This window comes from Trichosurus vulpecula, chromosome 4 (genome assembly GCF_011100635.1).
Source record: "Trichosurus vulpecula isolate mTriVul1 chromosome 4, mTriVul1.pri, whole genome shotgun sequence".
Lineage (NCBI taxonomy): Eukaryota > Metazoa > Chordata > Mammalia > Diprotodontia > Phalangeridae > Trichosurus > Trichosurus vulpecula.
Window position 1 is genome coordinate 334,646,475 of NC_050576.1, and position 24,969 is coordinate 334,671,443.

The following is a 24,969-nucleotide window of genomic DNA, read 5'->3' on the forward strand; positions in this document are numbered from 1 at the left end:
CAAATCATCAGGTATTTATTGAGCACAGGCACTGTGCTAAGCACTGAAAATAAAGATATAAACAAAAAAACAGACAGTCTTTGCCCCTAAGGAGCTTATATCCTAATAGAGGAAGACAGCACATAAAAAGGAAGCCAAAAAAGTGGAGGGGGGAAGGGAGAGGTAAAAGATATTCATATTGGAGCACGGGGTCTAGAGAATCAGAAGTGGAACCTGGAGAGGAATAAAGTGGTGAACATGTTGGACCTGAATCTTTTCCTTAAAATGGAGACTCTGGAAGGAAGAGGATTATGACTCCAGAAGAGTATTTTCAGGCCTGTAATTTTCCCATGTTAAATAGGACAAGGAATATTCAGGAATGTAATTTTCCTCTAGGAAGCAGGACTCTAATGTACTATTCTGACACATCCTGACGTCATGGAAGTGACCTTGGCTTCTTAAAAGCTATCCTAGCAGAATGCAAGCTCTGGCAAGTTCTTCAAAGCTATAAAAGCTTCAAGTACAATAGAGGCCCAGTGACGGAGAGTTTATCATAGGGCAGCTTGGCTTAGATGTAGCCTGGCTAAGTCGGGAGAGGCTCATCTCCAGATTGTCTTAAGTGTGATTAGTTTTTTAGACATAGTAACCCCTCAAGACTATTTCATGAGGCAGTATGATCTGTCCTAGTTCAGGAAGACCTACATCAATGAAGTCACAGATCTATTAAAAATTTAGTTTTCCTTTGGCATTAGCTAAGTTATTTTATTTCAACGAAAAAAAATTGGAGTATTTGCTTTTACTTTCCCAAGGAAGTCAATAAGACAAAATGTCTTCATGCAGTTCTCAGATAAGTCTTTGGACGGATGAATCAGTTGGACACAACAAGAAGTCTGATAATTTGGTGTGGTGTAGAAGTAGCCACTGTCCTAGTTTATCAATCATGTTGTGGTACATGACAATGTTCTTAAACAAGCATTCTTATTGATAGGCCTTCTGTACATGTTTATACATTTAAAAAAGTTCCCTGTCAGCTCCAATATTTAATTCATGAAGTCTAACCATTGGATTGGGAGCAATAGGTCAAGGAAAGTTGAATGTTTATCTAGAGCACTAGGAATAACAGAATGCAGAAATGTTATAGCAAACTGGAGGTGGGGACTAATCAGAGGTCATAGGATCATAGGATTATTGGTTTAGAACTGGAAGGGGCATTTACAGTCATCTAATCTAAACTTCCCATTTTTGTTATTATTTTTTACAAATGAAGAAACTGGGGCCCCCTTCCCACATTTTCCCCTTCACTACAAAATTTCTTTAGGGCCTCTTTTATGTCAGATAATTTACCCCATTCTACCTCTCCCTTTCTCCTTCTCCCTGTGCATTCTTCTTTTTCATCCCTTAATTTTATTTTTTTAGATAATCATACCACCACATTCAACTCATAACTATGTTTTCTGTCTGTGTATACTCCTAACTGCCCTAATGATGAGAAAGTTTTTAGGAATTACAAGTATCGTTTTCTCATCTAGGAATGTAAACAGTTAGACCTTATTGAATATCTTATGGTTTCTCTTTCCTGTTTACCATTTTTTGCTTCTTCTTTTTTTTATTTAGCATTTTATTTTTCCTCTGTTACATGTAAAAACAATTTTTAACATTTGTTTTTAAATTTTTGAGTTCCAAATTCTCTCCCTTCCTCCTTTCCTATGCCCCTTCCCCACATTGAGAAGGCAAATAATTCCATATAGGTTATACACGTGTAGTCATGTAAAACATATCCATAATAGCCATGTTGTGAAAGAAAGCATAGACAAAAAAAAAAAACCTCAAGAAAAAGTAAAGTAAAAAAAGTGTGCTTCAATCTGTATTCAGACACCATCAGTTCTTTCTCTGGGGATGAATAGCATTTTTCATCATAAGTCCTTCAGAGTTGCCTTGGATCGTTGTATTGCTGAGAATGGATAAGTCATTCACAGCTGATAGTCTTAAAATATTGCTGTTAGTTTGTACTCATAACATTTCACTTTGTACCAGCCCATACTTTCTAGGTTTTTTCTAGATTTCTAGGTTTTTCTGAGAGCATCCTGTTCATCATTTCTTACAGTACAATAGTATTTCATCATAATCACACACCACAACTTGTTCAGTCATTCCCCAATTGATGGGCATCCCCTCAAATTCTAATTTCTTTACCTTCAGAAAAGAGCTGCTATAAATATTTTTGTACATATGTGTCCTTTTCGTTTTTGTTTTTTATCTCTTTTGGGATACAGGCCTATTAGTGATATTGCTACATCAAAGGGTATGCCTGGTTTTATAGGCCTTTGGGCATAGTTCCAAATTGCTCTACAGAATGGTTGAATCAGTTCACAACTCCACTAACAGTGCATTAATATCTTGTTTTTCCCACATCCCCTCCAACATTTGTCATTTTTCTTTTCTGTCCTATTAGCCAATCTAATAGGTATGCGGTAGTACCTCAGAATTGTTTTAATTTGCATTTCTCCAATCAATAGTGAGTTAGAATATTTTGAATATGGTTATAGGTAGCTTTGATTACTTCATCTGAAAACTGATTATGTCTTGTGATCATTTATCAGTTGGGGAATGGCTCTTATTTTTACAAATTTGACTCAGTTCTCTATACATTTGAGAAATGAGGCCTTTATCAGAGAAACTTACTTCAAAATTTTTTTCGCAGTTACTATCACTAGCTGTATTTCCCTCCATCCTATTCCACCCAACCCCATTTATTCTATTCTCTCTTTTCACTCTGTCCCTCCTCAAAAGTGTTTTGCTTCTGACTACCCCCTCCCCCAGTCTTCCCTCCCCTCTATCACACCCCACCCCCTTTCTCTTATCCCTTTCCCCTCCTACTTTCCTGTAGGGCAAGATAGAGTTCTATATCCAATTGAGTACGTATGTTATTCCCTCTTTGAGCCAATTCCAAGGTTCATTTCTCCCCCTCACCTCTTCCCTCTTCACTTCCTCCATAGAAACTTTTTCTTACCTCTTTTATGTGAGATAATTTACCCCATTCTGCCTCTCCCTTTCTCTTTCTCTTAGTATATTTCTCTCTCACCCATTAATTTAATTTTTGGGGGTATTATCCCTTCCCATTAAACTCACACCTGTGTCCTCTGTCTATATATACTCCTTCTAGCTACCTTAATAATGAGAAAGGTCTTATGAGTTACAAATATCAGCTTCCCATGTACAAAAGTAAACAGTTTAACCTTATTAAGTCCCTTATGATTTCCCTTTCATGTTTACCTTTTTATGCTTCTCTTGAATCTTGTATTTGAAAATCAACTTTTCTATTCAGCTCTAATCTTTTCATGAAGAATGCTTGAAAGTCCTCCATCTCATTAAATATTCATGTTTTCCCCCTGAAGGATTATACTCAGTTTTGCTGGGTAGGTGATTCTTCACCTACCCTTTGTAACAGATTCTTCTGTTGCAATCCTAGCTCCTTTGCCCTCCAGAATATCATATTCCAAGCCCTCCAATCCCTTTATGAAAAAGCTGCTAAATCTTATGGTATCCTGACTATGGTTCCATGATACTTGAATTGTTTCTTTTTGGCTACTTGCAAAATTTTCTCCTTGAAAAGCTCTGGAATTTGGCCATAATGTTCTTGGGAGTTTTCATTTTGGGGTCTCTTTCAGGAGGTGAGCAGTAGATTCTTTCAATTTCATTTTATCCTTTGATTCTAGAATATAAGAGCAATTTTCCTTAATAATTTCTTTAAAGATGATGTCTATGCTCTTTTTTATGATCATGGTTTTCAGGTAGTTCAATAATTCTTAAATTATCTCTCTTGGATATATTTTCCCAGTCAGTTGTTTTTTTCCAGTGAATTAGTTCACATTTTCTTCTATTTTTTTTCATTCTTTTGATTTTGCTTGATTGTTTCTTGATGTCTTATAAAGTCATTAGCTTCCATTTGCTCCATTCTAATTTTTAAGGGATTATTTTCTTCAGTGAGCTTTTGTATCTCCTTTTCTATTTGGCCAATTCTGCACTTTAAGGAGTTCTTCTCTTCAGTGAATTTTTTGTATCTTTTTCCATTTAGCCAACTCTGCTTTTCAAGGCATTCTTCTCTTTGTTGGATTTTTGTGCCTCTTTTACCATTTGGCCTATTCTGGTTTTTACGCTGTTATGTTATTCAGTATATTTTTGTGCCTCCTTTACCAAGCTGTTGACTCTTTTTTTTATGACATTCTTGCATCACTTTTATTTCTCTTCCCAATTTTCCCTCTACCTCTCTTACTTGATTTTTAAAATCTTTTTTCAGCTCTTCCATGGCCTGGGGCCAGTTTATATTTTTCTTTGAGGCTTTGGATGTAGGAGTTTTGACTTTGTTGTCTTCTTCTGAGTTTGTGTTTTGATCTTCCCTGTCACCATAGTAACTTTTTATAGTCTTTTTCTGCTGTTTGCTTTTTCCAGCCTATTTCCTGACTTTTAACACTATGGTAAAGTAGGGCTTTGCTTCTGGAATGGACAGGGCACTGTATCAAGCTTCAGGTTTTTTGTGCAGCTCTGAACCTGTAAGTTTTTGGTTCTTCCAAGGTGTTTGCTTCTTCCAAGATCTAGGGAGAAGTGTGTTTACTTGTGTTGTTGTGTTTGTCCTTTGTTCTCAGAGGGGACCATGGCATCAGGGAAATGATGATGTGACTTGCAGTGGACTTTGATTTGAGTGACAGAGGACTGTGCAAGGTCACCAGCCTCACTTTTTCCTTTAGAGCCATCTTGGTCCAGAGGCCTGATATTCATCAGGATGACTAGAGATGGCCCAGGATGCATTTTTGAGACCCGTACCCTTTCAGGCTAAGGTCTATTCAGGTTCTCACTTTGAGTGAGGTAACGCCCATTCAATGAATAGACCTTTTTAAGAAGTTAATCAAGGGATGGCCCCTTTAATCAAAACTCAAAATCAAAACCGTATGGTGTACTGGTGTTTCAGCAATCTGGCTAGCAGCTGCTGTAGGGGTGTAAAACCAACACCAACCAGTGCGCAGAATGTTGCAAGCCCAGGTTCTTTTGATCTGCTTTACTAAGGAAATCAATGTTAAGGGGTTAACAATCTTACTTTAATCCAGCATACAAATATCATTCACTTAGTTCAGGGGAAAAAGCCAGCACCCTGAACTTCAGAGCAAATACAAACGTACATTTATAAACAGACCAAATACAATTCATAGTTACCAAGGAACCATCAACATCTGAGTTCAGCTGGGAGCTCAACAATGGCTGGCCCAGAGTCATGTGAGCCATTCCTGCTGTGGCTCAGAGCTCCGAAAAAAGAAATCCAACTTCTGGTTTTATATATCTTATTCAGGGTCAAAGGTGAGTCACACATATGACTCACCCACGTGACCTAAAATCATCACAAAAATGCAACTTAAACCCATGTGGTCTAAAAGCCTCTGATGTCACAAAATGTCACTCAAACCTGTGTAAACTAGGCTTTCCCTTGAGGCAAGGAAGTCATCGAGGACTCCTAGTTTAATCAAGGAAATAAAGGCCAAACTCTTCAAGGGTACATGGTTGAATAAGTGCTAAGAGTCCATCTTGATTCCCAATACAACTGGTCTGTAACTGCAAGCACTCTTTTTCATTCTGGCACTATGAGGAAGGTCATGTTCCCCTGTGGCCCCAAACTCTGGTGTTCTAGTGCTCCTTCTTGACCTGGGACTGAGACCCAGGACTGTGATCCATTTCCACATATACGCAACACAGAATCCTGCCCTTGGTGACAGAAAAGGGACCCCTGTAAATCTCTTCCTGACCATCTATCCGACCCCCTTGCCATCTTTGGGCTGTGAGGTCCAGAAGCTATCACTGCTGCCACTGATTCAGTCACTCCCGAGGCCTACTCCTGGTTTGCTGAGGCTCATCTCCACTGATAAAGCCTGTGCTGGACTGTGCTCTACTCTCATCCTGGTGCAAGACCTTTCCTGCTCACCTTCTAAATTGTCTTGGGCAAGAAAATTGTTTTAATCCGTCTTTTGGGGGTTCTGCTGCTCTAGAATTTGTTTAGAGTCATTATTTAAAGATATTTGGAGAGTTTGGGAGAGAGCTCAGATGAGTCCCTGCTTTTACTTGGCCATCTTGGCTCTGCCCCCCAGAATGTAGGATTTTAGCTGGAATTTAAAAGACTCCAGGGAGATCAGTAGTCTGAGCAGAGAAGTTCAAGTGATCTAGGTATGGAGGATAGTCAGAGAAAATACTCATAGCAGAGAGATGGAGTCATGGAGTCATGGAGTGTCTTGTTTGTGGATCAACCATGAGGCCAGTGTCACTGGATCAAATTGTGTTAGAAAGATCTTCCTTTCCCTCCTCTCACTTCCAGTGCAATGCTGAGCTCCCATGGCAAAGTTGGAACCCTGTCCATGAAGTAAGGCTTCTTGGTCAGCTCTAAATTATACTTGCTTTTCTTCATACCCTTGGCCTAATTTTCCTCCTTCCCAACTCTAGCACATCTATGGGTTCTAATATAATATAAACTCTTTGAGAATAAGGGATTATTTTGATTACTTATAAAACTTGGACTTGTTTGGGCATATCCACTTTCCCAAGCATGGAGGCACCCTTGAGGGGTCTTGAGGGGTCTTTAGAGTCACCCTTTCTGCTGCTCTCTTGGGTGCCACAAACTGAACCAGTAAGATGGGAAGGACTTCCTTCCCTTGTTCTCGTTCTCTCTCTCTCTCTCTCTCTCTCTCTCTCTCTCTCTCTCTCTCTCTCTCTCTCTCTCTCTTTCTTTTTACCAGCACTCCAAGAAATGGATCTGGAGGTGTTTGTTTTGTTTTATGTTTGTCCTCTCAAGTCAGATGCTGGAGGTGATCCTGGGAGTTTGTGCCATGATGGTTTGGAGCCAGAATTGTAGGCAGGATGACGTAGCCAGCCAGCCTGGGTTTGAAAGTCCTGAAGAAGCCAGGGTGCCTGGGACCCTTGCCCAAGGAGGATTTTAGATTTGGAACTGGGACTGTACTCTGTGGGAACCCAGATAAATTATGAACCTACTCTCCTTCCCCTCCCCAGAGAATGTGGTGGTACAAAAGAGGGGGAGAAGCTTTATGCCTCCTGTGAACTGGGAGAACAGTATATTTGTGACTATACCTTTTGAAGTAAATAATTCTTTGTCAAAGCAAGTGCAACTATTTGTAGTTAAATGGAACTAGGGTTCAGGGAACCACCTCCTACAATTGAAAGAATAACATTGGCAGGGGCTGAACCATTTGCAGAGAGTCTAGACACCCTGGGCCCCCTTAAAGGTACCTGAGAACCCTGGGGGTAGGAAGGGTAAAATCTAATTTACCTCACCTTCCAGGTGGGAGGGGTCAGGGTGGTCTGTGTTACATTTGTATTATGTCCTAAGTGCTTAGCAGGGTGCCTGGTACATAGCAAACATTTGCCAAATGCTTTTTAATTCATTCATTTATTCCTCTGGAAATAAAATCAGTCTTGGTTGAGTTCAGGTAACTTTTAAGTATTGTTTTCATTAATATTCTTGTTACAATCTTGTACATGGCTCTGTAGATTCTGTTCTCTTTTCTCTGTATCAATTTGCATCAGTCTTCCCGTGTCTTTTGGGCTTTTTTGAATCATTATTTAGGGAGAAATAGTATCCCATTATGTTCCTCTGCCATATTTTGTGCAGTTATTCTCCAGCTGAGGGACATCTGTCCACCTTGTTTTCAGTTCTTTACCACAAAAAGCCCTGCTATGAATATTTAGGCGGGCACAAGACATTTTTCTTATCTTTGACCTCTTTGGGGTAGAGGGAGGACTGAATCAGGCGATGAACAATTCTGTGATTTTTCTTGCACTTAGCTTGCTTTCTATAACAGCTGAATTGTTCAATAGCTCCACCAACAACATACATGTGCCTGTTTTCTCCAGCCTCAAGTATTTCCATTCTTACCAGTTTTGACAACTTAATGATGCTTCCATTGTTTCTGCTCCTTCCAAGTAGCACAGGATCTTCTCTGGAGCACTCCTTCTGAGCCAGAACCAAATTCATGACATTCAGAGAGGGCCTTGTAACTACCACAGCTGAGAAGTATAATTTGGGGAACTGGGAGCTTGAATTTGAGGGTGGGGTATGAGGAGCATTCATTCTAGGAATAGATGGAAAATCTGTTGGAGGGGAGGTCTTGTCACTTCCTTATGTCTAGGGACAGGCAGGTGTGTGTGGGTCTCTGCTTGGTTGGAACTTTGTGACAAAGTTCCAAAGCTTATCTAGGTGTAGTAATCTCTTCCTGGCACTAGTTGTCTTGAGTTCTGTAAGTCTATTCCATCAGGTTATTGGGAGAGTGCTGGAGGTTCTGACAGTATTTTGATCATGACCGAAGGTGGGACTTGTGTGCATATTGCTACATAAGCATGGAAGATTAAGAACTATCACTGTAGATAGATGTAGTTAAATATTCCAAAATTTAATTCACTGGAGGGGGACATTTCATGCCAAATCTTGACTCTGGGACTGGAAAGACCTGGTGCTGTGTCTCAACCCTGCTGGAGCCAGTAAATATGCTAGATAATAACCTTAGCTCTAGAGTATTTGTACTAGACATTTGGTATAGGGACTGCATCTTTCTCTACCAATGTCAATCTCCAACTGCTACAGGAATCTTCTTTAGTTCCTGAAGGAATGTTGTCCAATTTGTCCAATAAAGGACCATTTTCTACAAGATAGAGGGCAGGTTAACCAGGCAGGATACTAACTGTTTTTTGGACATTTCGAACTAGATGTCCCATAGACATCTCAAACTCAATATATTCAAAAAAGAAGTCATTGTCTTTCCCATCAAAAATCAATCCTCTTTCTTTTTCCCCTCATTTTTAATTTATTTTCATTTCATAATCATTTATTTTCCATTCTCTCCCTCCCATTTTAAAATAAAAACCAAATCCTTATAATAAACTTGTATAGTCAAGTGAGATAGATTCCCCATTGTCCTTATCTAGAAAGGTATGTGTAATTCTGCATCTTGAACCTAATATCTGTCTCTTAGGAGGTGATATCCTTCTATCTAACTTCCTGACTCCTGTTGAGGGTGCCATCTTATTTTTTTCTGGTTGCCAAGTTTCATAACCTTAGAGTCATCTTTGACTCCACTCTCTCTCACCTCCCATATCCTATCAGTTGCCAAGTCTTCCTCCACCATATTTCTTTTGTCCATCACCTTTCCACTCACCTAGATACCATTCTAGGTCAGTCCCTCATTGCTTCTTCCAATTATGACAGCCTCTTAATTGATCTACCTCCTCAAGTCTCTCCCTACTCCAATATGTCGCCCATAGAAGTGCCAAGATGACATTGCTAAAGCACAAATCTGGCCATGTTCATCCTCTGTTTAAGGCATTTTGGCAGCTTCCTATCATCTTTGAGACAAAATACAAACTCCTCTGGCATTTAACCTTTTCAGTCTTTCCCCAGCCTATCTTCCCAGACTTATTATATATTACTCACCTACATGCATTCTCTGGTATGGCCAGATTGACCTACTTGGTGTTTCTTTACATAGGAAGAAATTCCATTTCATGTCTCTGAGTTTTTACAGTCTGGGCCTCTGCTTCTTCCCCTGCTCCCTGTGGAGGCTACTGCTTTCTCAAGTACTTAGCAAAAGGACTGGCTTCTTTACTGACTGACCTCCCCCTCTAGAATCCCTAACCAAATAACTTTTGAATCTCAGTTCAAGTACCACCTCCTCCTCCCCCAGGCCTTTTCTGATCCTCCTCACTACTTTGTACATATTTTGCAGCTTCTTATATTTTTCTATGTGGTTTCCCTTAATAAAACATAAGCTGCTTGAAGGCAGGGACTGTTTTGGCTTTATATCCCCAGTGTCTGGTACATAGTAGGTGTTTAATAAATGATTATTGATTGATTGACACTAGGATGGCCACCTTAGCAGAAGCTGTGGTGAAGTCCTGGTGGTCCATGAACAGTTTGTACTGGGCCACGAATCTTGGGAAATCCTTTGTATGCTTAGAGCTGGGGTTTCCCCAGGTCTGCTGTCTTTAGTTGCTGCCTGAGCTCACAGTTTGCTTAGTGCAGGATGTCAAATGTGCTTCACATGGCAGCCTTAGAAGACTGCCAATTCTTGCTACAGACCCACAGCTCCTTTAGCATTCCTGCTGGGGGAGCTTATGATAGGCAAATAGTTCTACTATAATCAGATGTAGTCAAGTCTGTTTGAAGGTGGCAACCATTGAGGTTAGAAAGGGACTTGCTCCTGGAGAGCAATGCAAGTGTGATTTAGGATCAAAGCAAACATATGCCACAAAGTCAGACCTTGGGTTGGTACTGGGGCTTATTTGGAATGCTAGATTCCAATGTATTGAGAAAAAAGCAGGAAATTGGTTCCTAGAAAGGTTAAAGATTCAGGCCAAGAGATTAGGAAGTTGCGGACAATTTATATGATTCAACCTGTCTCTCCCAAGCTTTGGTTCTTGGCACTCGGGATACAAAAAGAGACAAAGAAAAAGCTCAACAAAAGGCTAGCTTGGCTGAACCATAGTGTATGAATGGAAACAATGTGGAAAAAGAATAAAATATGACTAGGGTTTGGACCGGGAGATGTTTCCTGTTTCACCTGACCATGCATCTCAATTTAGCTCCTTCGTATATAGTTTACTTATTTCCCAATGGGGTCTTCATGGTAGAGAAGCATAGAAACAGAAGCAGGTCAATCAATGACCTGCAATAATATAAAAGAAAACATCACTAAAAAGGTGGCTGGACTCAGATAAAATGCAATAATCAATTTTATTGCCAGATATGAGATGATAAAACCTATTTCCCTCCTCTTAGTAAAAAGGTGAGGCATTACTGGCTAGGGATGTTGCATGTGCTATGAGGCATAATTCCTGGGCTCCCCACTTTAGTTTAACCTTTTGTATGCTACAGTTGAGGGGTTAGTGTGTGTGTGTGTGTGTGTGTGTGTGTGTGTGTGTGTGTGTGTGTATCAGGAAATTACTATGGTATAAGAAAAGGAATCAATAGTTGTGTTTTTTTTAAAGGCAGGTGAATTAAATGAAAGGAATGATTGAGAGGGTGGTAGCTTAAGAGATGGCAGGACAAATAGGTTTTTTTTTTTAAAGATGAAAGAGATTTGGGCATGTTTATAGGCAGTAGGGAAGGAGCCAGTAGCTAAAGAGAGATTGGAGATTGGAGAGGGGATGACCAAAGGAGCTGACTCCTGGAAGAAACAAGAAAGGATGGGATTGAGAGCATAAGAAGAAGGGTCAGCATTGGCAAGGAGGATAGTCAGCTCTTCCTTAGAGAGTGGGATAAAGTAGAAGAGAGTAGGTGATGATGGGGAGGAGATTTGTAGTCTACAGTTCAGAAGAAAAAGTAACTCATCCAATAAGCTCCATTTTATTAAGCGTGAGGTAAGTTTCTCTTGGAAGTGAGGAGTGAGGGGTGAGGAAGTCATTTAAGTGGCTTGAGGAGAGAAAAGAAGGTTTGAAATAGATGTTATGATATAGAGTCAAACAGGGACCAGCAGGACTGTAGTATAAGAGGAGTGACCTAGTTGAGATTAGAGAATTTACATTTGTAGCAGACCTAGTCATGATCTAGTTTCTCTAGTTCCATTTAGCAGTACAGTAAGGGCAAAGAAGGCATAACTCAGCGATGAGGTTTGAAACAGGATGAAGATATGATAAAGGGACAACGGATTTCAGGATGGAAGGTGGCATTTAGTCAAACTGGTTAACTATAGAGCCAAACAGCAAAGAGGACGAAAGTGAGGCCAGAGCAGGAGTTGGACTAGAAAAACAGGAGGATTGGGGGCAGCTAGGTGGTACAGTGGAGTCAGGAGGACCTGAGTTCAGATCTGGCCTCAGACACTTGACCTTGGGCAAGTAACTTAACCCCAATTGCCCTCTCCCCCCAAAAAAGAAAAACAGGAGGATTAAAATGACTGGATGTTGATAAATTCTGGAGAAGGCAGGCACACAGAGAGAGGGGGAATAGAGGAGATTGTGGTTCAAGGCTCTAGGCTGACTTGAAATGGGTTTGATCCTGGATGCTCCAACCAAAGGGGTTAGGTTCTCTATTGTTTCATGCCCCAACTCTGAGTCCTCTAGAAAATAAAAATCTCTAAATGAATTAAGTATGAGTCATGCCTAAAGTTTTCCTTAAAGTGACTTAAAGTGGTGAGAGGTATGTCGGTAGGCAAAATGGCCTTTGTTTTCTTTGAGTAACTCAGTTTATTTCATTATGCCTTACTAGGTGCTGGGCCCTTGGGGCCCAAGGTAGGGCTAACTCCAGGGAGGGCCTAGTTTACATGTCTGGGACAGCAGAGGCTTTTAGACCATGTGGGTTTAAGTCTGCCTCTTTGTGACGATTCATGGGGCTGGCTAAGGGGAGGTGTTAACTCCAGAGCCATGCCCTATTGGGTGTTAACCTAGTCTACGTGAATGTGAACCTCCCAGGGTCCTAAGGGGAGGGTCCAACTCAAGAACCAATTGGCTCTGGTCATTCAGGTGATGCTTGATGATGTCAAAAACTCTGTAAGAGGAGAGAGGACAGCTTGAAGATCCCTTTTCGGTTGGAGCAGCAGTGGTGGCGAGTGTGAGTCTGGGCCAGCCCTTATTCCAAACTCTCGGGCTGAACCTAGATGTTGGTAACTATGAAATGTATTGGGTCTGTCTGTTGATGTTTGTATTTTGTTCTGAAGTTCAGGGTGCTGGATTTTTCCCCTGAACTAACTTGAATGCTGTCTGTATGCTCCCCTGAACTAACTGAATGCTGTCTGTATGCTGGATTAAAGTAAGCTTGTCAACCCCTTCACCTTGCTTTCCTTGGTTAAGCAGATCAAAAGAACCTGTGCTTTCCTGGTGTGCCGGCAGCTTTCTGGGTGCTGGCTGTGGGTGGATCTTACACCCCCACAGAAGCTGCTAGCCAGATTGTTAAAACAAGAGGCTCCCCAAATTCTACACAGGCACTTGATATATAATTATGGGTATCAATAATGCATAAGACACAAAGGACTCACTGGAGGGAACAAAACAAAGAAGAGAAACTAATACAATATAAAATCTAGTTTAGAGCAACTGAATTCACTAAAGTACTTGAAGCAATGGTAATGGAACATTTGGTGAGACTTCTTTTTCAAAATACATTCTCAAATGGATAAATGACAGATTTAAAGGAACTAAGGAAGAATTGGTTTTGGTAAGAGGAATCCAAACCAAATGGAAAAAGAGTTTGAAGGACATTAAACTGAAAAAAACCCAAACTGCCAAAAAACCCAACTCATGGGAGGAAAAAAATCGTAGGAGGAAATCATGATAGAATTAAAAAGATGGTGAAAAAGATCAAAAGGTAATAATGAATCAAAATATAAATTATAAATATGTAAAAATCCATAGGAAGTATTAGCCAAAGTGATATTAATATATGTATGAGAAAATAATATAACATATAATAAATCACATTTATAATAGAAAAACTAAAAATCCATAGGAAGTTTAACTCAAAGTGATAATAGAAATATAATACATAATAATATATTAATATAATAGAAAACATGTAACAGAAAATTTCAAAAATCGATAGGAAGTATTATTCAAAGTGATACTCAAAGCTCAGGCTGACCATTCTACCCACTCCCTGTACCTATAGGATTAAATACAAACTCCTCTATCTAGTATTTAAAGTCCTATACAGCCTGAATCCCACCTACCATTCTAGCCTTAGAATATATTATTCCCCTTCATTCAATGGTCTAGCTCTAGCCAAACTGGTGTTCTCACTGTTCCTTAAACATGACATTCATCTCTCATTTACATACTTTTGCATAGGTTATCACCCATGCTTGTGAAATATTCTCTCTTCATCTTTGCCTTTTAAAATCCCTAGCTTCTGTCGAAGTTCAGCTCAAATACTTCCTGAGCCCATTTCTGATTTTCCCAGCTGCTAGCACTTGATCCTTCCCCCCATTACCTTGTATTTATCCTCATTTTTTTCATTATATATTTGTTTTGCCCTAATTTGTTCCCCCTATTGAAGGTAAACTCCTGGAAGGGGCAGGGAGGGGGGAAGAATGAGCATTTATAAAGCCAGGAACCATACTAGATACTTTTGTGTCTTTACAAACATTATCTCATTTGATCCTCACAACAACCCTGAGAGGCACTGCTAGTGTTATCATCATTTTACATGGAGCATGGTGGAACTTAGAAGAGAATATTTACTGCAGATGGTTATAATTAGGAATATATGGACTTACTCAACCCACCCAATGAGAGGGAGGCATAATCCCCCTTGCCTCTGCATCACCTCTATGTATGGGGAGAGGAAGAGAATTAGTTCATTGCTTATTTTTTTTCTCATACAGCATAGTTCCAACTCCAAGTCCAATGCTGACTTTGGTCTAGAGGCCCAAGCACCTTTTCAGGGCTGTCATGTTGGCCTGGTAGGCTGTACCACACCACTTGCAATCCTGGCTCTAAGGCCCTAAACTCCCTATTCAGTGCGGATCACCTATACTCAGGACCTGAAACTGGGGACAAGCAACATAGAACAGAAACAAACACCCTAAGGTCCAGTCCTTGGAGCCCCTTAAAAGAGGGGAAACAGGGGAAAGGGTAGTCCTTTCCTTCTTTCCAGTTCAGTTCAGGTATCCGTGCTGGGTGCAGCAGATAGGAATCATGAAATCATGAAAAGCTGAAAGATGATGTAAAAGAGACTCAGTCTCCCCCATGTTAAAGTTGAAAGCAGCCAATCAAAATATGCTACCCCAAACCGTGTGGGGATGCAGTGAACACTCCGTCAGGCAAACTGGCCATATTCAAAAGGCTCCTCATGGATGTCCCCATGCCAGAACTGGACCCAGTCTATATATAGTTCAGGAAACTGAGGTTAAGTGACTTGTCAGGGTCACACAGCTAGTAAATGTCTGAGTCTGGATTTGAACTCAAGTCTTCTTGGTTCTAGTTCTAGCACTCTATCTAATGCCCACCAGCTGCTTCTTTCCTTGAGGGTAAGAACTGTTTGACTTTTGCCTTTGAATTCTCAGTGCCTAGCACAATGCCTGGCATATAATAACCATTTGCAATAGTAAATAAGGTGGGACTTCTTGCTGTTGACCTTTAACGATTCTGGTCTTTTTGTTTGAATGGGGCAGATAAAGTGGGATGTTTTTGTATTTCTCAGCACTGAGACAATTGGGAGTCATTGATTTGTATCTGATGTGATACTGGGGGGTGGGGAACTTTTCCATGGCCCAGCCTGGGTGAGGTCGGGGCCCTCCAGGCCCTGAACAGGATACATAAGCACAGAGGTTGGTGTTCTGTCTTGGAGCTCTGAGCCACAGCAGGAGTGGCACATGACTTGGCGCCAGGCCCCGTTGTAATGAGCTCCCTGGCTGAAACTTAGATGTTCATAACTACGAATTGTATTTGGTCTGTAATTCAGAGTGCTGTTTTTTCCCATGAACTAAGTAAATGATATTTATATGCTGGATTAAAGTAAGATTGTTAACCCTTTAAAGTTGCTTTCCTTAATAAAGCAGATCAAAAGGATCTGGGCTTTTGCAGCATTCTTTGTGCTGGTTGTTGTTGGTTTTACACCCTCACAGCAGTTGCTAGCCGGATTGTTGAAACACCATTTAATAAATGTTATTTGATTGATTAACAGCAGACCTACTGCAGCAGAAAAAGGAATTGCATCTAATTCAGAGCCATGGAAAATACAGGTTTGGATAATTGTTTTTTTTAAATTAAGATTTTTATTTTTAGTTTACAACACTCAGTTCCACACGATTTTGAGTTCCAGATTTTCTTCACCCCCCCACCCTCTCCCTCCCCAAGACGGCATGGAATCTGATATATCTTCTACATATAACTTCACATTGAACTTATTTACACAATAGTCAAGTTGTAAAGAAGAATTCGACCAATGGAATGAATCATGAGAAAGAAGAAACAAAACAAAAAAAAAAAAAAAAACAAAAAAAAAAAAACCAAAAGAAAAAAAAAAGGAGAGCAAACAGTTTGCCTCAATCTGCATTCAGACTCCATAGTTCTTTCTCCGGATAGCTCTCTCCCTCATGAGTCCTTTGGAGTTGTCTTTGAACTTTGTATTGCTGAAAAAAGTGAGGTCTATCAAGGTTAGTCGTCACAGAATCCATGTATCTGTGGTTGTGTATAATGTTCTGCTAGTTCTGCTCTGCTCACTGAGCATTATATCATGTAGGTTTTTCCAGGTTATTATGAAGTCCATATCATCCCCATTTCTTATAGCACAATAGTATTCCATTACCTTCCTATACCACAACTTGTTCAGCCATTCCCCAATTGATGGGCATCCCCTTGATTTCCAATTCTTTGCTACTACCAAAAGAGCCTCTATAAATATTTTTGTACACATGGGTCCTTTTGCCACTTGTGTGATCTCTTTGGGATACAACCCTAGAAGTGGTATTGCTGGGTCAGAGGGTAGGTTTGGATAATTATTGAATCATCCAGATTGTTGTAAAAAACATGGATTCATGTGTCAGACCTGAAGGACAAAATCACTATGCAGAGATCTCAAAATAATTGACATCCCAGGAAATAAAGAAACAATAACAGCAACAAACTGAACACTATTTTACAGAATCACATAATTTGAGTTGGAAGGGACTTCTGTGGCCATCTAGTCCAACCCACACACATATTCCAGGAAATAATTAAAGTTCCCAGAACTGGTAAAAACAATGGGAAAAATACGAATGTACAAGATATAAGACTTAACACGCCTAGATACATCATAATAAATGTTTGTTAAATTGAATTGAATCATAGTTCAACTCAAGCTAGAAGAATAAAAAAACATACTTCAAACTGTTGGAAGAAGTATGGAAACCACTTGCCAAGGACCAATAAAATGCATGACAGTGGACTTTTTAAGGTGGACAAGGAAGGATTGGAAAACCTGAAATACATCACTTAAAAATTAAAATGCATGAGCTATGAACCCAGAATTATCTATGCAGCAAAACTCAGTATTGTTAGACAGGCAGGAGATAGATATATAAGAAGCAAATGCTTGGAAAAGTTTGCAGAGAGCAATATCAATTTCTAGGAAATCTTTGAACAACATATAAGCCTCCCAGACAAAAAGAAAAATGCTTAAAATAATTCATACTTCTCAATCATAGACAAATCAGTTGCTTTTAAAATGTGAGAACACTTAGAGTAATTGTACTTGCTAAATTATAGAAGGATTCAAAAGGTTTATTTCAGAGATACATATTCATGTATGTATGGCGAGGGAGCAGAAGAAAACTGAAGACGGGGAAGAGAAGGTCATATCTTTGATAAAGGGGGAAACTAAGTTAAATAAACCTACTTACTGCTATGTTAGAAGAACTATTTTTAGAGTGCTTTTATAAAGCTTAGATTAATAGTACAAATAAAAATAATAAGAAAGTGTTTATCATCTTCTGACAGTATGACTGAGGAAAAGAAACCTGAGAATTTTAATGCTAAGTATAAGTGGACTAAACCTTCCAATAAACCAAAGAGAATCCCAGAATGGATTGAGACAAATCCAACAATATCACATTTACCTCAGAAAAATGAAAAATTGTTGAAAAGTGAAAGAGTGGATTAAAATTTGTCATGTTAATGCCCAGTCATAAAAAGTTGGAGTAGCACTATTAGACAAAGTTGAATTCAGATCATGACACATAAACAAGGACATTTTATTAGGTTAAATGCCTCTATGCAAAATGAGAGTATATAAATTTGAAATTATATATGTATATATATTACATCTAATAATTCTACAGCAAAATTTATAAAGGAATACCTCATAGTCTTGAAACATGAAGTAGATAAAAATATTTTTGTTGATTTTAACATCAACATTAACATCTCATTTTTATGAAAGGGATAAATCCTACAAAAAGATCAACAAGAAAGAAATCATATCGCTAAACAGAATGTTAAAGAAACTATGCCTAATAGCTATATGGAGAGATCTCAAGGGTAAAAAACAGAGATTAACTTTTCATCCTCAACATTCATGGAACTCACAAAAAATCTGATCACTGATCATCTGCTGAGCTAGAAGGAGAATATAGACAAATGCAGAAAAGGAGAGGTTAAGTACACCACATTTACAGTGATGTAATACGTTTAATAAAAGTAGTAATAAAATCAGTGGTAAATAATGCAACAAATAAGTGTAGTCTTGCTGGAAAATTTTAAAAGTATTAAATAAAGAGTAAAGAGGTAAAAGAAGAAATTATAAAAACAGTAACAATTTACTTCAAAGATAATGACAATACAGATAGAGTGCATATATGAAAATCTGTTGGGTGCAGCCAAAGTAGTACTCAGAGGAAAATTCATAGTGCTCAGTGATGATGCAGAGAGACAGAGAGAGAAAGAGAGAGGGAGAGGGAGAGGGAGAGGGAGAGGGAGAGGGAGAGGGGGAGGGAGAGGGAGGGAGGGAAGGAGAGAGAGAGAAGAGAGAGAGGGAGAAATAAGAAATTAGTTAATTAAATCAACACACACACACACACAACTTCAAATAGGAACCAAGCAACATACCAACAAAAAAAGAAATATTCTAGATTAAAGATCAGTATAATTGAAAATAAGAAAACAGTCAATCAATATGTATTTATTAAGTACTTATTCACTGTTCTAAGCTCTGGGGTTATAAAGACTGGCAAAAACATGGTCCCTGCCCTCAAAAATCTCCCTTTGTAATAGGACAGACCACATGCAAACAACTATGCGCATACAAGATATATACAATGTAAACGAAGGGTAATCTCAGAGGAAAGGCACTTGGGAGATGGGGTGTGGAGATGGGAGGAAACCAGGAAAGGCTTCTTGCAGAAGGTAGGCTTTGAGCTTACTCTTGAAGGAAACCATGTCTATTTTTTGAAGACTAATAACAAGTTTAACTACCTAAATTAGAAATGAAGGTAAGATCGTAATGAAGGTAAAAGAAAATAATGGTGATAGTAATAATAGATAGCATTTATAAATCACTTTAAGGTTTGCAAAGTACTTCATAAATATTATTTCAATTATTCTCATAACAACCTTGGGAGGTAAGTAGAATTATTATCCTCCAATTTGCTATTAGGAAACTGAGGCAGACAGTGGTTAAGTGCTTGCCTAAGGTCACACAGCTAGTAAATGCCTGAGGTAGAATTTTAATTCAGTCCCTGTGACTGAATATTCTCTGGCATTCTCCCACTGAGAATATACAAAATGAATACAGATACTTTTGGGAAGGAAGACACTAAGAGCTAGGGGATTAGTAAAGGTTTTATGTAGAAAATGTCTTCTTAGTTGGAACTTAAAAGAAACCAGGGATTCCAAGAGAGACAAAAGAGAGGAAGGTTCATTTTTATGCCTCTAGATGTGAGGGACAGCAGTGTAAAGGCACCACGATGGAATATGGAGGCTAGATCACAAAATATTTGGAGAAGACTAATAAGGGCCAGGATATGAAGTCATTTAAATGTCAAATAATAGTCTATATGTTACTCAGAGTCATTAGGAAGCCACTGGAATTTACTGAGTAGTACACAGATCTATATTTTTGGAAAAATCACTTTGGTGGTTTGTGGAGGATGGTTCAGAGTGGGGAGAGATCAAATAGGAGACTACTACAATAGTCTAGGCAAGAGGTGATGAGGGCCTAAACAAAGGTGATGCATGAGAAAAGAGGGGGGATATAACTGAGATGTTGTGGGGATAAAGATGACAAGATTTTCCAGTTGATCGGATATGAAGGGAGGTGAATGAGAGTGAGAAATCTGAATGAAGAGTGGATTTTTTTGGAGGAAGATTTGGAGATCTCTTTGGATATTTTGAACTTAAGATAACTATCCAACATCTTGTTCAAAATGTCCAATAAGCAGTTGATAATATGAGACTGGAGTTTAGGATAGAAACTAGAACTGAAAATGTGGGAGTCATCTGCATAAGATGATAATTGAACCCATGGGAGCTGATCATCAAGGAGGAGAGTCATTTAAAGAATTATACCATTTCTCAAAGGCAGTTCCTCTTGTTCTCTACCCCCCCCCTTTTGATTTTATTGGACCAAATTGTAGTTCATTTATAGTGTTTATTCAAAATGTATGACAACTATACGTTTTTTATCCACTTTCCTATCGTTTATACAATAGGCATTCTTCATCCATTTGGTTTTTCTTGTGTGGATGGATAGGTGGAGCTCTTTTGAATGGTTATAAATCTCATTTAGGATGCTTTGCAGTTTCTTGGGCTTAATGTAATCAGCACAATGTTATTCATTAATTGGAGCATCTGGAGAATATATAAAGAATCTCTCTTCAATTTGGACCCTGTGTGGGACCTTCTCCATTACAGTGCCATTCCCTATTATTTAATGTCTTGATTGATATTAATAATCAGAATGTCATTAAACAAAATTGTCTGTTACATCTTTCAGTAAATCCTGATTTATGAATTAGAGACACCTTTTATGATAAAAGGCACATATTTAAAACTATGGATTAATATTACACACAATAGAGAAACACAAGAAGGTGATGAACATGGATGTTTATTCTCACTAATCCTATTTAACATGGTTTTAGAAATCTTCACCATAGCAATAAGGCATGACAAAGGAATAAATATTTTCAATGAAGAAATTAAAATACTTATTTGCGTGTGTCATGATTATATAACTAGTGAACTCAAGACAGCCAACAGTAAATTAAAAGTTATATGCTATTTCAGAGGACTGATAAGGAAAGAATGCTATTCACCGCCTGACAGGGAGAATCAATGTACGGAAGGAGATGCTCATTGTTGGATATGATTGCTATGTGAATTTGTTTTGCTAGGCTATGTATATAAGCCTTTATTTCCCTTACCTCCTTTCCTCCTTCCCTCTACTCTTTCCTTCCTTCTTCCCTTCTTTCCTTTTTCATTTTGAGGGTGATTAAGAGAAATAAGAGGCCTAAGGAAGGGTAGCAAAAGTCAGAAAGGAGGAAAGAAAGATAGATATAAACAGTGGATAGAAGGTCATTGAAACACTTTTTAAAATGCATGAAAGAGAACAGAAGGAAGGCCAGAAAGAAACATAGACAATCAGAACAGTATTTGAAGGTAAGAAAGATACACTGTAAATGGTAGATATTCATAGTTTCACGTGCAATCAATCCTCATTTTCTTTTCTGAGATTATGGGAAAATAGCCATTTTGTTTGGTGTTAATTAAGTTCAGGAAAATTTTTTTTAAAAAATAGTTTACCAAATAGTTTACCAAAAAAGAATTAATAAGAATAATAAATTATTTTAGTAAAGTAGTGGTATATAAGATGAATCCACAAAATAATTTGCATTCCTGGTGGGACCCCCTGTGTTGTATTTATAGGAGAGCTTGGACAAAGAGTTACATAGGCTGAGAGAATGAAAGTACATAGCTGTGTTATGATTTGTACTGTGAAGGGTAGGGGAATTTCTCATGTCATTGAGATCTAAGATCCATTTTCTTATTCTTCCAACAAGACTAAAGGAAAAGTAAATGAAAGAGAACTACCCTTTACAGTAATGATAAAATGTAAAACAAATATTGACAGTAATTTATCCAGACATACAAATACCCTTACCAAGGAAACTTCAGAATGTTTTTGACAGAAGTCATGCAAGAACTCAGCAGATGAAGACACACTCATGGTTAGATTGAGCAAATATGGTAAAATGTCAATACATTCCAGATTAATTTATTTAGTGCAACACCAATCAAAATACCAGAAGCTTATTTCATAAAATTGTCTACTCTCATAAAACAATTTATATAGAAATAACACCTGGATAAGAATATATGCAGGACTATGAAAAAGGAAACCAGAGAAGGAGGCCTAGTGCTACCAGACTTCAAAGTGTGCTATAACACAATAATTATAAAGGCTGTCTGGTGCTGGAAAAAGAATAAAGAAATAGATCAGTGGAATAGAATTTTTAAAAGCCTATAAATAGAATCCAGTGTCTATAAATGGTTAGTATTTGATAAATCTATGCTTAAAAAGCACCAGGAAATGGAATTACTATTCAATAAAAACTACTGGGAAAAGTAGAGAGTTGTACGGCCAAAAATGACTTTGTACCCACATACTGTGATAAATAGTAACTAAATCAGCGCTTTTAACACACACACACACACACACACACACACACACACACGTACGTATAAGCATAAGAAAAAATAGAAGAAAAAAGGATAAAACAGTTGTCTCAATAATGGAGAGCAAGGACATTTTTATTAATTGTAAATGGGTGATATTGGAGACAGAATTGGTATGTTTGATTTTACATTATTGTAGTCATTATGTATGTTAATCTTTTGGTTCCCTTTATTTACTTCTGCATCAATTAATACAAATCTTTCCATGTATCTGTGGGTGAATAATTTTCGAAGGAGGAAATGCAACTTATTGGTAACTTTAATACCACTTTACTACCACTAGATGCTTTCACCATTTCCCTCATCTGCTGAAAAATCTTAAATTGTTCCTTGTTCTCTGATACATTGTTTAAGCTTCTTTGTCAGACTGTTAAGGCTCTCTATGAATCCATCCCAGCCTACCTTTCCTATATGATTTCCTACCACTCCTCAAGGATACTTCCAAGAGTCATTGTTTTATCTAGTTAGATTGACTCATTGTTTTATGAACGTGCCATGCTCATTTCTGCCTCTGAGACTTATTTCGCGTTGTTCTTATTACCTAGAATAATTGCCTTTCTCCATTTCACTCCCATAAGCCCCATTGTCTTGATTTCTGTAGAACTCCTGGATCTTCCTCTCCTGTGAACTCCTACAGAACTTATTGCTTGTAACACTGAATTTAGCATTTCTTATATACTATCTTATATAATCAAATGCTGTCTCATGTATTACATTCCCTACTGAGTTGTGAACTTTTCAAAGTATGACCTATGTGTCATACTTCTTGTATACTGTCTACTATACTTAGTACAGCACAATGGATTCAATAAATTCTTGTTGGCTTATTTGGGTGGGGATTTGGGCAGGAGAAATGCCAAATTAAAAAGAAAATGCTGACTTCTTAGAGAGCCAAAGACAAACCTAGCTGGGAATAGATTAGATTCAAGTGATTGATCAGAAATTGAGAAACCTGTCAGTTAAACTCATGTCTTAAGTTGGATAGCTTTGGATTTAGTCATCTATTGAGATATAGTTTACACTCTTCACTAAACTTTATTACTGTGTAAAGTAGTTTTATTGTATCTGAGATCAGAGTAAATCCTTCCTGAGGAAGAGGAGTATGACACAGAAGCAAGGTCATAGCTTCTAAGAAACAGGCCTCACTGTTACAGGAAGTGACAGTGAAAATAGACAACCTAAGCCTCATATTTCATCATAGGAGATGAGCTAAAGCAACCCATCTTTCAAAGAAAGCTGGCCTCCAACAAGCCTCACATTATTGGCAAACTTAATGTGTATTCTCTGTATTCTGCAGTCTCAATCATTTGATGAAAATGTCAGTAATATTGGGGGTTAGACTGGTTCTTGGAGAAAACTATTAAGTGTTCTTGAAGTTGAAATTGACAGCTTGAGGATACAGCTAAGCAACTCTTGTATCCATGATTTCTGGTTTTCCCATGAGTGTGGGCATAGAGAGAGAGAAGCAACGTGGTACTTGGAGTCAGAAGTATCTGGGTTGAAGTATTGTTTCTGATACATACTGATTCTGTGTCAATGGGCAGGTTACTTAACCCTTCAGTATTTCCTTAGACAATGCTCTATTTGTTTCCAACAAATTGTAGACCTGTACTAGTGAAGCAAGTTTTCATGCTGGGAATTCTGTATGCTGATACAATCCCAGGTGTAGATATCCTCTTTAAAATAGCATAAGATGACTAATGGGAAAATATACGTGATTGCACATATGTAACCTATATCAAATTGCTTACCATTTGGGGGAGGGAGGAAGGGAGAAAGGGAGGGAGAAAAACTTGGAACTAAAATTTTTTTTAAATGAATGTTAAAAATTGTCTTTACATGTAATTGGAAAAAATAAAATAGCATTAAAAACAGCATAAGGAATAGTAACCAAAGGCATGAATCACTTTCTCTTGATCTAGGAAATTTGCCATTATGATAAAATTACGATAAAAATTAGATAAAAATTATCATAAAAATTGTGATGTAATTAGATAAACGTGACAGCATTGCATGATCAGAAGTTAATCCTGGCTGCTACTTCGTACCCTCTTCTCTTCAGAGTATAAATTGATCCAGTGTCAATTTTCCCCTTTATCATTTTATTTTATTTTTTTGGGAGGCAATTGGGGTTATACAGCTAAGCAGTATCTGAGGCTGGATTTGAACTCGGGTCCTCATGACTTCAGGGCTGGTGCTATATCCACTCTGCCACCTAGCTGTCCGTTATCTATCTATCTATCTATCCATTTATTTATTTATTTTTAGTATGTGGCATAAAAGACATAGCCTGGAGTCAGGAAGATGTAGATTTAAATCTTGCCTTTGCCACATATTACCTCTGTGACCATGGGCAAGGGAACATTTCAGTGCTCCGGACAAATATCTAATATTCTGAGAAAGAGAGGTTGTTGATCTGCATTGGTAGAGGGTATTCACTCTATGGATTCCCCATGTTGATTCAATCATAAGTCTGGGGAAAAAATAGAAATAAAGTTCATGGTAGGTAATTTTCCTAGGACATTTCCCCCTTTTTAATTTAAAATAAACATTGTGTTGGTTCTTTCTAATGTATAGGCATATAGTTATCAAATCATATGATTATAATTAATTTCTCCTAAGGTAAAGACTTAGTTAAAAAAATGATTTAACTTAGCTATCTGGATTCAAACTGGAAGGTCCTGATGTGCTATATCCCAGGATTTTCCCATTTGGATCCAGATAGCTTGTTTAATTACTCTTTTAATAGATGTTTTATTATACCACCTTTGTGCTAAACCATCATACTCTAGGTATTGTTTG